Source organism: Dendropsophus ebraccatus, chromosome 5 (assembly GCF_027789765.1).
Source record: "Dendropsophus ebraccatus isolate aDenEbr1 chromosome 5, aDenEbr1.pat, whole genome shotgun sequence".
Taxonomy (NCBI): Eukaryota; Metazoa; Chordata; class Amphibia; order Anura; family Hylidae; genus Dendropsophus; species Dendropsophus ebraccatus.
The window spans coordinates 50,720,057-50,732,632 of NC_091458.1; the positions used below are offsets into that span (position 1 = coordinate 50,720,057).

General features: G+C 43.2%; 1 protein-coding gene across 5 annotated transcripts in view; it reads right to left on the bottom strand.

Moving 5' to 3' along the window:
* ASIC1 (acid sensing ion channel subunit 1) overlaps positions 1-12,576 on the bottom strand; it is a 266,367-nt gene that overhangs the window by 9,554 nt on the left and 244,237 nt on the right. The gene's annotated exons all lie outside the window — the stretch shown is intronic.

Here is a 12,576-nt window from a genome sequence, read left to right on the forward strand (position 1 = left end):
ATCAATAACAATGGGTTTAGAGGGCACAATAAGTATTTAGTTCTATACTGTGAAATCTGTGAAGTTAGATAACACCTTTAAGGAGAGTGATAAGATAAGTCAACCAAAGATATTTATGTTATTTTTCTCTTTATTTATTCTTTTAAGTGAAAACAATGACCTTATTCTAGATTCTGGGATGCGTCCAAATCAGTTTGTCTCCAGTCCATCAGTTAATAAGCTTTAATTAAAATCTAAAATCTATACACAGTGTAATTTGTTTGAGAATTTATTTCAGAGCTATATTGAAATGTAAAGAGAATCGGTCACAGCGTGCTGCCTGTACATTATCTGAACGTCTGCCTGCATGCCAGCCGGAAGCCGTACCATCCAACTCCACTCTTCACAGAGTTGTGAAAAACAAAAAATAACTTCTTACAGGAGGTAACATAAGGACTCCTCCTTTTAAATATAATTTAACTATGAATACTGCGTTCATATCTCCACATGATGCTAGAAACTACTGAGGAAAAAAAGTGAAAAAAATACATAAAAATAACCTTATTTACTAATACATCTTTTATCGTCATCTTATTAAGGCACAACATTTTCTTTACATAGGTTTAATAGAGTCATCAATTGGATATCAAGACAAAAAATAAAAATTTGTCTGTAACTCTGCTGGCCTGCTGTCACAGTATACTACTTATCCCTACAGGCTCAGCCTGTCTGGTCCATTTTCCCTCCTGCTGCCAGACTATGCTGTAGGGGGCGTGCATACTCCCTTCTTGTCTCTTAAAAGGCCAGGACATGCACCTAAATGCTTCCCCAGCCAATCCTTATTAAGGATAAGGGGAGGTAAAAGGGGGAGCTTTATATTTATTTTTTAAAAGGGAGCTTACTTAGGTGTGGGGGCTTTAAAGCCATTTTACAGAGAAATCCAGACAGGAAGAACCTCCCACCCTAGTTAGGTTTTTCTAATTTTTGGCTTTGGGTCTTTCCACAGTGATTGCTTGTTGGATGGTGGCATGGGCTGCGTTGCATATCTGGCTGGGTGTAGATGTCTAGGGGTGTAAGTATGTATTCATGTGTATATATGCAGCGTTCTACAGATATGTGAAAATTGGTTGAATAGTACTTTAGTGTTTTTTGTCCATGGAATTTATGTTGTGGCAGCTGGCTGGGGTGTTGAGGCCCTTGAAATTGAAACAAATATCTTTTGGAGTTTTGAGGCACAGGAGGTGAACCAAGGAAGTTTAGGACCCCTTGGTTTGTTAGCTGGCAGATGAGAGATGAGGAGAATAACCTGATTGGGTTTGGTGGGCTTAGGCTTAGGTTGTTGATCAAAATGGGGTACAGGGGTGTTTAAGCGCTGGTGCCTTTAAGCCTGTGGGAATTTATCTGAAGGCAAATCCTGTGTATGGAAATTTTAAAGGGGTTGGGAAAATTCGTACCCACAATCTGACCCCCCCAAAACAACTTGTACCTTTGGATAGCTGCTTTTAATCCAAAATCTGTCCTGGGGTCCGTTCGGCAGGTGATGCAGTTATTGTCCTAAAAAACAACTTTTAAACTGGCAGCCCTGTGATTAACGGCCGGGGCTTAGATTGTGTAAGCACTAGGCTGGCACAACCTCTCTGTCCCTCCTCCCCGCCCTCCTCATCATTAGGAATGCTCCAGGCAGATTGTCTCCTATTCCTCAGCTGTGTGAATACTGAACATGGGCTGGATCGTTAAGGCACCTGTGCAATGTTCAGACAGGAGAAAATGTTCCAGTGGAATTCCTAATGATGAAGAGGGTGGGGAGGAGGGACGGAAGGGTGGTGCAAAGTTAGGGCACAGATATTCTAAGCCCCGGATGTTGGGCACGGAGCTGCAAGTTTAAAAGTTGTATTTTAGGACAATAACTGCATCACCTGCCGAACGGACCCCAGGACAGATCTTGGATTAAAAGCAGCTATCCGAAGGGGTTTGGGGGTCAGATTGTGGGCACAGAGTCACTTTAAGGGGGCTAGGCAGGGGCCTATTTCAGGTAAGGACTTGACAATGCCCACATCATATGAAGTTGCCTGTTTTTTTGCTGTTTTGTTACTGTGTCTGATCCCAGCCTGTTTCCTGACCCTGTATCTGCCTGCTTTTCTGTACCCTTGCCATATACTCCTGTCTGAGCTTGGCTTGTCCCTGACCTTAGAACCTGTGCTGCCGAACCTGACCAGTTGCATATCAGCTATACATATACTCTGCCAGACAAAACCATAACCTGTACCTAGATACTTTTTTGCCTGACCCCATATTCAACACCAGCTGCCACCTAAACCTGGCTACTCCTACCCTCGTGGTTCATTGCAGTGACATGCTGCAGCACAGTCCACTTTTGCTCTGTGAAAAAAAAAAGAGTCAGGCTCCTAATGTAAGTCTATGGAGCCCAACTCCATAGACATAATGTTTTCTTGTGCAGAGCGGGGATAGGATGCACTGCAGTGTTGTCTTCTCCCTGCTTGTTATTACAATCAGTACCGGACTAAACACTCAGACCCAGACCGATCAAAACTTTTGACATGTCTCTATGACATGTCAAAATTTTTTACAAACCCCAGTGACACTTTAATGGTCAAAATATATAGTTTGTAAATACACTGCAGTAATATACTTTTATACAATATCAAAGCATATGACAATGCCGACAATGACAACTACTTGCAAAGAATTCTATGCTTCTTATAAAAGCCCACTAGGTGTCACTACTGTCTCTACTTAACTTATTGCACAGCTGAAGGAGTGGAAGGGTTAAATAGTTTTGTACCACACGTTATGTGCTGACCAGTCACAGGTGCTAGTTCTCTACTATCCTCTTTCTTCTTCTCTCACTCACTCACTCACTCACTCACTCACTCACTCACTCACTCACGAGGCCATACTCAGTTCTCCTGCTAAACCCTAGGCTACTATGCAGTGCTAAGCTCTAATAATAGGAGAGAAGCCACATAGGTAACACCTTGCTTACGTCAGGAACCTCTCTAAAACCTGCAAGGCAGTTACCTAAAGCAAGAGGAACTGACCCCAGTAGGAAAAACCTACCTAGAAAGGTCTACGTATCCTACTACATAGTGCAGGATGACTGGGAAACCTCAGAAGTCTGCTACACCCAACAGATGTCAGGGGCTTGTATTACCCACCTAGGATGGGTATCCTGCAACTAGGGGGCATAAGGAGATTATTTTATCTCTTCTATTTCTACACCTGTTCCTGGCAGAGCACACTTACTACATTGGGCAGGGCTCCTCTGGCAACTCCTCTCCTCCCTCTCTCTCTACAAAGCACCCACTACTACAAGCACTGGTCCTACCTCAACTGTCAGCACCTACGTTCTATGTAAAGATTTGCACTGTTTTCATCATGTGTACTCTTTACCCTGAGTAACTCTTCAGTAAAGTATTATATTTTTTTTACTAAAACTCATGGGACTCTGGTCTACTCCTTTAGCATCTGCACCTACACACCTCAGAACACTTGGGCTATTCTCTCTTTCTGTGTGCATGGCGGTATCAACAGCCTGGGTTGGGTCTAACACCCCTCCAGGCCACCTTGACAAGTGCCCAAGTGACCCTAACCTCCCCCGAGGCGCTGCACCATCTAACCGTATGGTACCGGCACCCCGAATACAACAATCCTCTTGAGGGCTGATTAAATTTCAGGAAAAAGATATCAAACATACAAAACCACCTCAAAACTGGAGATGATGCAGCTTTATATGCAGTTTCATAGAAGCCATGTTTTCTGCTGCAGGGGATAGATCTTGATTTCTGTAAACTGAACAAAATACTACAAGTTTGGCAACACATTGGATATCTTCAGGATTTAAAACATTCCGAAGAAGTTTTCCTTAAGTGAACTCTTTAACAACAGGCGGTTCCTTGTCAGCATTGATCCACGTCTTAACATCTTCATACACCCTGCCTATTAGATTACCCTCCGGGCCATCTCTAAGATTTTGTCAGAAAAGCTTTGGCCTATGTCAAAACCTTCCAACTCTGCGTCTGAAGGCCTGTCATAAAAACATGGGCACAAACCACAATTTAACCTGGTTTCTAAGGGTAGTCTCCTTTATATTCATCCATTCCAAAGTAACATCATAGCAGACCTGTAGGGCTAGATGTCAACACATGGCTGTCAGGGCTGTCATGGCTGTCATGGGAGTCATCACTTATCATACAGTAATTCATGTCTGGATGACACTATATATTTCCCATTTGTTTTTATAAAATGCTACATGTAAAGGAAGCTTGTGAGGATTTACCAGTATGAAGGGTCTGTAGATGGTGTCTCTTTGCCTTGCAGATATAAAAAAAGAAGGTAGCTTTAAAATCCTCTGGCTATATTTGACTCCTATTAAAAAATCTCAAGTCTTCCAGTACTCATCAGCTACAGGAAGTGGTGTATTCTTTCCAGTCTGACACAGTGCTCTCTGCTGCCACCTCTGTTTGTGCCAGGAACTGTCCAAAGTGGACAAATCTCCATAGAAAACCTCTCCTGCTTGACAGTTCCTGTTATGGACAGAGGTGGCAGCAGAGAGCACTGTCACTGTCACACTAGAAAGAATGCAGGACATACAGCAGCTGATAAGTACTGGACAACTTGAAAATTTTAGATAGAAATAAATTACAAATCCGTATAACTTTCTGACATAAATTGATTTAAAAACATGTTTTTCCCTCCGGAATACTTCTTTAAACTAGTATTTTACATATCTGATGTATTTTAGATAATTCTGGTGCATTTTGCTTGGTACATCAGCCCCACTGTGTGTTCCAATACTGTGTGTACATTGTCAAGTTTGGAGCTGATGTGCTAACATACTGTGGTTAACTGTAAATTAGATTTTGCCTTCCTAATGTATATTACATATCCTATAATGAAAGTGATTAAAAGTGAAGGGGAGAGTAGATTCTACATGGGCCGGCTACTGTACTCTAGCAGGAGTGATAAATAAAATGCAAGTATTGACATCACATGTAGAAGCAAACTCATCCATTACCTCTGGGGTGAAATCTCCATCAATCACATATTTCATGGATTTACAGAGTAGATGGGCTGATTCTAATTGACGCAAGAAGAGCAAGGGCTGCATCAACTGGAACTGTAATCTATACCTAGTCCATTTCTTCTTCATCTAGAAACAGGGGTAACTGGGACAGATGCCTGAACTTTTCAGTCACCCTCATGCCAACCAGTACCATTCTGTATCATATTGTATTTTACGCAATATTATGACTTTGAACTATCCATGTACATTCCTATATATGTTATGATATACAGTGGTGCCTTGGATTATGAGCACGATTAGTCCCGGGACCGCGCTTGTAATCCAACTCCACTCTTAAACCAAAGCAAAGTTTCCCATAAGAAATTACTGAAATGCAGAGAATTGGTTCCACACCCAAAAATAATGTTTTTTTTTTAATTCTGAAAAACATGTAAAACAGATGACACAAACAACGAGAGACAGCTGAATATGTCATATTACAAGTTACTGTACAGTATAGCAATCAGCATGTGGAGTATAATGTATAGTAACTGCATAAACCTGAAAAACAGCAGCAGTTTGTAGATACAGGATGGAACTGCAGATCCCCATAATGTAGTAGCGTAGTACAACAGGCTACAATAACCTCCACAGTCCTGTCCCCTAATGCAAGCCCCAGCCTTAAGTGAATCTGCTATGATTTGGAAGGTGAGGGAGACTTCCTGGGTCAAAGTACAGTGCTGTAGACCACGCTATGCAGGCCATACCCATCCCCCGCTCCCCCTTCCACTCAGTACAGGGAGCTCTTAAACCAAAGCAAGGCTCTAAAACCAAGTTACAATTTTCAAAAACTGTGAGCTCTTCTTGCAAAATGCAAGGTACTCTTAAACCAAGGTATCACTGTACTTAAATCCCCCATTGACAACAGTCTTGGTACTGTGGATCAGCATTAGTGATGAGCGAACATTCCAATATTTAGTTTGGATCTTGAACATTAACATGAAAAAAAATTATCGTGTTCACCGAACATTCACAAACATTATGCAATGCGTACAGATTATGAAGAGCAAAGCGTAAAATTTGTAATAGCAAAGCAATTATGTAGCATTAGCATATCTTTTATTTGCCTGTGCGTATATACACAGTGACTTATATACTACAGTGTATATTAATTATACTCTGCAATCACTGGCACACATCAGAGCCAGACAGAAAGATTATATATATATATATATATATATACAGGGGCGTAGCTAATGTCTCATGGGCCCAGGTGCAAGAGGTCAACTTGGGGCCCCCCTAAAAAAAAGTCCCCTTTACCCTAAGGCTATGTTCACACACTGTTAAAGTATGGCCGTTGTTGCCATTGGCAACAACGGTCGTACTTTGTACGGGTGGAACACTGCCTATTTTCTATGGGATCCCGGCCTGAGTGTACACACATAGTATACGCTCCGGCCGGGATCCTGTACGACGCTGCAAACAACTGACATGTCAGTTTTCTGTGGCCAAAATTCAGTGAATTGCGGCCGCAGAAAGACCTGTCAGTTCACACAATGAAGTGACCGGCTCCGGACGCTTGCTTCTTTGTGTGCTATGAGGTGCTCTGATGCGGACGCGCTGATGCGCCTGCATCAGAACACTGCAGCTGGATAGATCATCCGGCTGGTACTGCAGTACCGGCCAGGATGATCTGTGCAGAGACCGGCCATTCCGTGACCCGGCCGGATCACGGAACGGCTGGTCTCATACGCTGTGTGAACATACTCTAAAATAGTACAGATAAGTACAGATGAGCACACGACAAATGCACCTCACACAGCTCAGTCCACAGTAGAATACAACATTTACAGGGCTCAGAGAATTGTGATGTAAGGTGATTTCTTCTTTCAAAAAAGAGTTGTGTCTTTGTTTCAGGCTGCTGCCACACACAGTTCCGTCACACACTGCAGTTTTGAGAGGGCGGGGGGCAAAAAGTATAATTTCTCCCACAATAAAGAGACCTCATAGAAGGAAAAATTGTAATGAAAGACACAAATTACTATGATGGGAACTGTTACTGTAATGTGTATGGCAGTTACAGTGTGCAGTGTCAGTGTATACTGCTGACCTGTCCTTATATTCAGGAGCCAGGGTGAGAAGTCCTCTCCAGTAACCAGTCATAGTAACCAGAAAGTGATTGCTTTCCTAGCAATATTTTGTATGATAGGAAAACACTTTTTAAAGGCTAACTTCCACCTGTATGGCTTTGTATAGGTGGTGTGAAATATTGAACAGAGGAAACTCCAAGTTTTCTGGTGCTGGACAAGTGGTGATCAATAAACCCCCGATGCAGCTGTTTATAGAGAATAAGAGATCATAAGTTAGGGCTAGATGGAGATTGTGTGCAGCAGGGAGGGAACTGGAAGGGACAGGGAAAAAGTGGATTCATTCTGAGAACTCACTAGCAGCTGTACAGTACTTGTAGCTACTACTGAGGAAACTCACAATAAATCCCCCTTAAGAGCTCCGGAGCTGTGACCTCCTGCCCCTGTGTGTGTCCCCTCCAGTAAGGGGGAGGAAGCCTGATAAGGACAGTGTGCAGGAGCCCAGACAAACCTGACAGCCTGATACAGCAGATACACAGCACCCCAGCCCCCGACCCACTCACTCTGGTGATGTTTCCTCCTCCCTCCAGTCCCGACAGCTGCTTATGAGGAGGTGAGTGCTGCACATGACCAGCCCCCTGCTTCAGTGGAGAGAGGAGGGGGATGTGTGATCTCTGACTCCTCCTGGTGAGGGTCCTCAGCTCTGCAGCCTGCCGCTGGAGACTGTCAGACATACAGGGGGGGAGGGACCTCAGGCCCCCTATCGGCTCCAGCGCTTCCTGTGTAGCGGCAGCAGCCTGAATCCGTGGGTTTGTGGGATGCAAGCAGCTGCACAAGGTTGGTTAGATTGTGAAGTGGCAAAGGGGGGCGGCCGGGCCCCTCTGACTGGTGGGCCAGGTCGCAACTGCGACCCTTGCGACCACTGTAGCTACGCCCCTGTATATATATATGTATGAATTAGCTCTAAAAAGGACTTTTGGGTTCTTAAGTTTTTTTTTTCCACAGAGGACATCAGGTCAATACAGGGTTAAGAAATGAATCCTTATTAGAGATGAGCGAACCGGGTTCGGGTTCGAGTCCATCCAAACCCGAACTTTCGGCATTTGATTAGCGGTGGCTGCTGAAGTTGGATAAAGCCCTAAGGCTATGTGGAAAACATGGATATAGTCATTGGCTGTATCCATGTTTTCCAGACAACCTTAGAGCTTTATCCAAGTTCAGCAGCCCCCGCTAATCAAATGCCGAACCCGGTTCACTCATCTCTAATCCTTATAGTGCCTAAACGTTGGATTCTGTCACCCTCCCTACACTGATAATTTCACAATGTTCTAAGCACTACTCGGTCAGCTCTCCCTCCCTACACTGACTAACTACCACTGTGAATATTGCTGCTTAAAGGGGTACTCCAGTGAGGGGGCACTTTTTTTCTGGGACCGGGTAGGAGGTGGCCAAGGTAAAAGACGTTCACTCACCTCCCCGGTTTCAGCGGCGGGTCCTGCATCGCGGCGCTCAGGTGCCTGGTTCCCGGCCGCTTCCGGGTGTCTGACGAGGGCCCGAGACGTGACGTCTCAGGTCCACTCAGCCACTCAGTGAAGGAGGCAGGATCCATTTTGAAGTCCGCTCAGATCCCGCCTCTGTCACTGAGTGGCTGAGCGGACCTGAAACGTCACGTCTCGGGCCCGCGTCAGACACCCGGAAGAGGCCGGGAATCGGGCACCGGAGCGCAGCGATGCGGGACCCGCCGCAGTTCTCCCTACTGAACGGCACAACAATCAGGAAAGACTGAGAAAATTCGCCTCAGCATCACGTTTTTATCTCATGTACGTAATGATGCTAATCTAATCGTACAGCCAATCACAGTAACACCAGTAGTGAACATGGCTACTACATTACCTGATGTGCTCTTCCTTCCCCGCACATTCATTGGCTTTTTCAAATTTGTGGGAGGAAATTTATGCAGTTGCGTACATTCACATCTTCGAAAATGTTCTAAAATGATTGTTCTAACCATTCCGATCATCTAAAAAATTGCTTGTGATTGGCGAACACGAACAATTAGCGTCATGTGTGTACAAACATACAAACATTTATGAGCTCATCACTAATCAGCACCAGTCTTGTTAGTGTAAACCAAACGCAACCCATACAAACAGAAATGGCACGCGTCTGCAAGGTGAAACCAGACAGGTAACCAAATAAATGCAGGGGGTGGGAGGTGACCCACTTACCCGCTCAGGTTAAGCAAATGCCAGGCACAAAATTGATGTCAAAATTCGAAGGGCATATTGTTCCCATGGGGGCTGCTTTCTTATATTATTACATGTGAGAGGATTTATACAACCCATACACAGGTATGGCCATGTTTTTCTAGCTCTGAAAAACCTCTTTAAATTAGTCATTGATTTGTATGACCCCAATTTCTGTAAAAGCAGTTATGTTAAAGAGGTTATCCAGGATCAGAATAAAATGGCACCTCCCCCCCCCCCCACACACACACACCAGAAACAGCATGGCTCTTGCCTCCAGTTGCAAATAAGTTTCATTCACTTCAATAGAATGGAGTTGTTGAAAACCCCCACCCAAACTGGAGACAAGAGTGGAGCTGTTTTTAAAAGACAGCGACCTTAATTTTCTAAGCCTGGAAAACCCCTTTAAGGATGTGAGATTCTTTGCTGTACCCTAAGCTTTGAGTATGAGACACACAAGCCAGTAACTATTATTACTACTGTGTCCTTCACTCTGCCTTGCCTATGTAAGGCCATGTTCACACGGCATATTCTACTGCCCGTTCCGTGACCCGGCCGGGTCACGGAGCGGCAGGTCTCTGCAAAGATCATCCCAGCCAGTATTGCAGTGAATAAATAGTGGCCGCAGAAAACTGACATGTCAGTTGTTTGCTGTGCCACTTGGGATCCCGGCCGGAGCGTATAATTTGTGTATACGCTCCGGCCGTGATCCCATAGAAGAACATGCAGTGTGTCTTTTCATACAAAGTACAGCCGTTGTTGCCGATCACAACAACGGCCGTACTTTTACGCTGTGTGAACATAGCCTAAGTCTGTACTGTGTGGCAGGGATAAAGAGGAGGTATCTTAAAAGCTTGCCCTTTAAAATATATCAAATGTGGTGCTGAATTATTTTGCACATGATTTATACACTTCCATTGTCTCTGCATTTAATCCTTACTTCAATATCTGATTCAAATGGTAGTGCGGCTGAATTGATAAAAAGAAAATGCTTTAAAGGGAAATAAATAGCTGACCTTTTCCTCTGTGTGCATGCTTGCAGCATCTGACCAGGGATGCTGATCTACCATTTCCCATATAGCTGAAAGACACATTTTACTTTAAATGCGATAATAATGTCACACAGCCGTCTACATAGAAAGATTTGTATTAATACAGGGCAGACATTCCAGTTTCGTCAAATATCATAACTGCTTATATTTTAGAATAAATACATGGACAATTGGCTGCGTGTATATTGAAGTCAGTCCACAGCTGTTTCCGAGGAGTCTACATTGCTATACTCTGCATTGTATAATCTTTAAAGGGGTTATCTAGGATTAGAAAAAGCATGGCTACTTTCTTGCAAAAACAGCACCACCCCTGTCCTCAGGTTGTGTGTGGTATTACAGTTCAGCTCTATTCACTTCAACGGAACTAAGCTGCAAAAGTATGTGCAAACTTAGGACAAGGGCGGCCATGTTTTTGTAAGCCTGTAAACCCCTTTAATGTATTTGACTAAACTGTACAGTTTTCTTTGCTTTTCTTTATTTAAGGGAACATCCTTTTCCATACCTCCCATATCCTTCTCCATGTCTCTGACTGTAATTTTCCTCTGTAAGACATGCTAGACTTTAACATGGCCGATCATCTGCTACCATAGCTGCTGCTAAATAAGTCTGCCATCAGTTTATTCCCATTGAAAACACATACTTAGGCTGGGTTCACACTACGTTTCTGCAACCGTTTTTTAACGTATGTATTTGTCTGCATCCATTTTGATCCATTTTTCCATTGATTTCCATTGTAAAAAAAAAGGATGAAAATGTATTCTTTTTTTTTTAACGTACACAAAAAACATAGTTGACCGTAAAAAAAAAAAAACTGATCCGTTTTGAGTTATAATGGAAGTCAATGAAAAAATGGATCAAAACAGATGCACACAAATGCATATGTTTTTCCATCCATTTTTTCTTCTGCAAACACGGATGAAAAAAACGTAGTGTGAACCCAGTCTAAGTGAGCATGCAGATATAAGAGAGAACAGCTTTCAGTCAGACGTCTAAAGTGTATTGGCAGCTATAGCAGTATCACAGAAAGAGTGCTAAGGACATCTAAAGGTTGTCTACCATGTGGAAATGAAATGTCTCATTTTGCTAGTGATATAAAATAGGTTTTCAAGGAAAATGTTTAAAATCTGGGGCTATCTTTGAGGCAGTAGCAGCTTCAGCAGGTAATAGCGGCTGACATAAGGGATTGCTATAGACGGACCCACAGAGACCAGGTGATTAATGGGACAGCTTCTATTTATGAGGGGGTTGACTTTATGGGTCAGGTTGGAACTATAACCTCCTAAATAGATATAAATATAACTCTTTGCTCCCATTACTATATTAATACACACATTTCTAGAATGTCCCCAATTTGTTCCAACTTGCTCCATGTCTGACATTTTACCTTGTCCTATATATCATGCTCCACATTTTTTTTTCAATAACAATGATCAACATATATAAATCTATACAGATTTATCTGCTCTCAGACATGAGATGAATATGCAAAGTAGCCTTCCACTAGAAGGTGAGCTACCATTGCATACTTTTTGCCTATGGAGGGTTGAATGGCCTCCATAAGTCTCTATACACTAGCCTGGCAATCTCCTTGAGAAGACACTCTACCCCCCTTCTCAGTTCCAAAGATGAGATGAGAAGAGTATTGTAAAGACAACAGTTGGCCGACAATCCCAGGTGAAGAAATCCAGCTGCACTGAGGATAATGAAATCTTTAGGTTGTTTATGGAATATCCAAACATATGTACGCTACATTTCAATCTTTCAAGGGTGGTTGCAGGACACAATAAAGACCCAAGCGGGGTCGAAACAATTTAAAGATTTGCACCATCCCGGATGGTGTTGGATTTCTTCAATTGTGATGCATCAGGTACATGTCAAAAGTTTTTATCTGTCAGGGTCTAGGGGTTCATACCCCGACTGATCAGCAGAATGACCTGGGAGAGACATGTGCTACCACCCCCTGCTCTCCCTGCTCTATGTCTATAAGAGAACGTGTTAAGCAGGTACTTCTCCCAGATCATTCTCCTCACTGGTAGAGGTCTGAACATTTAGACATTTCTAACATTTCTTTGCGACGTAGAAACGTTTCTTTTTCTTTTTGAATGACAGGTATGCTTTAAGGGCCCTATTACACAGAGCGTTAATCGGCCGAATCGGCCGAATTATCGCTCCCTGTAGTAGAGACAACG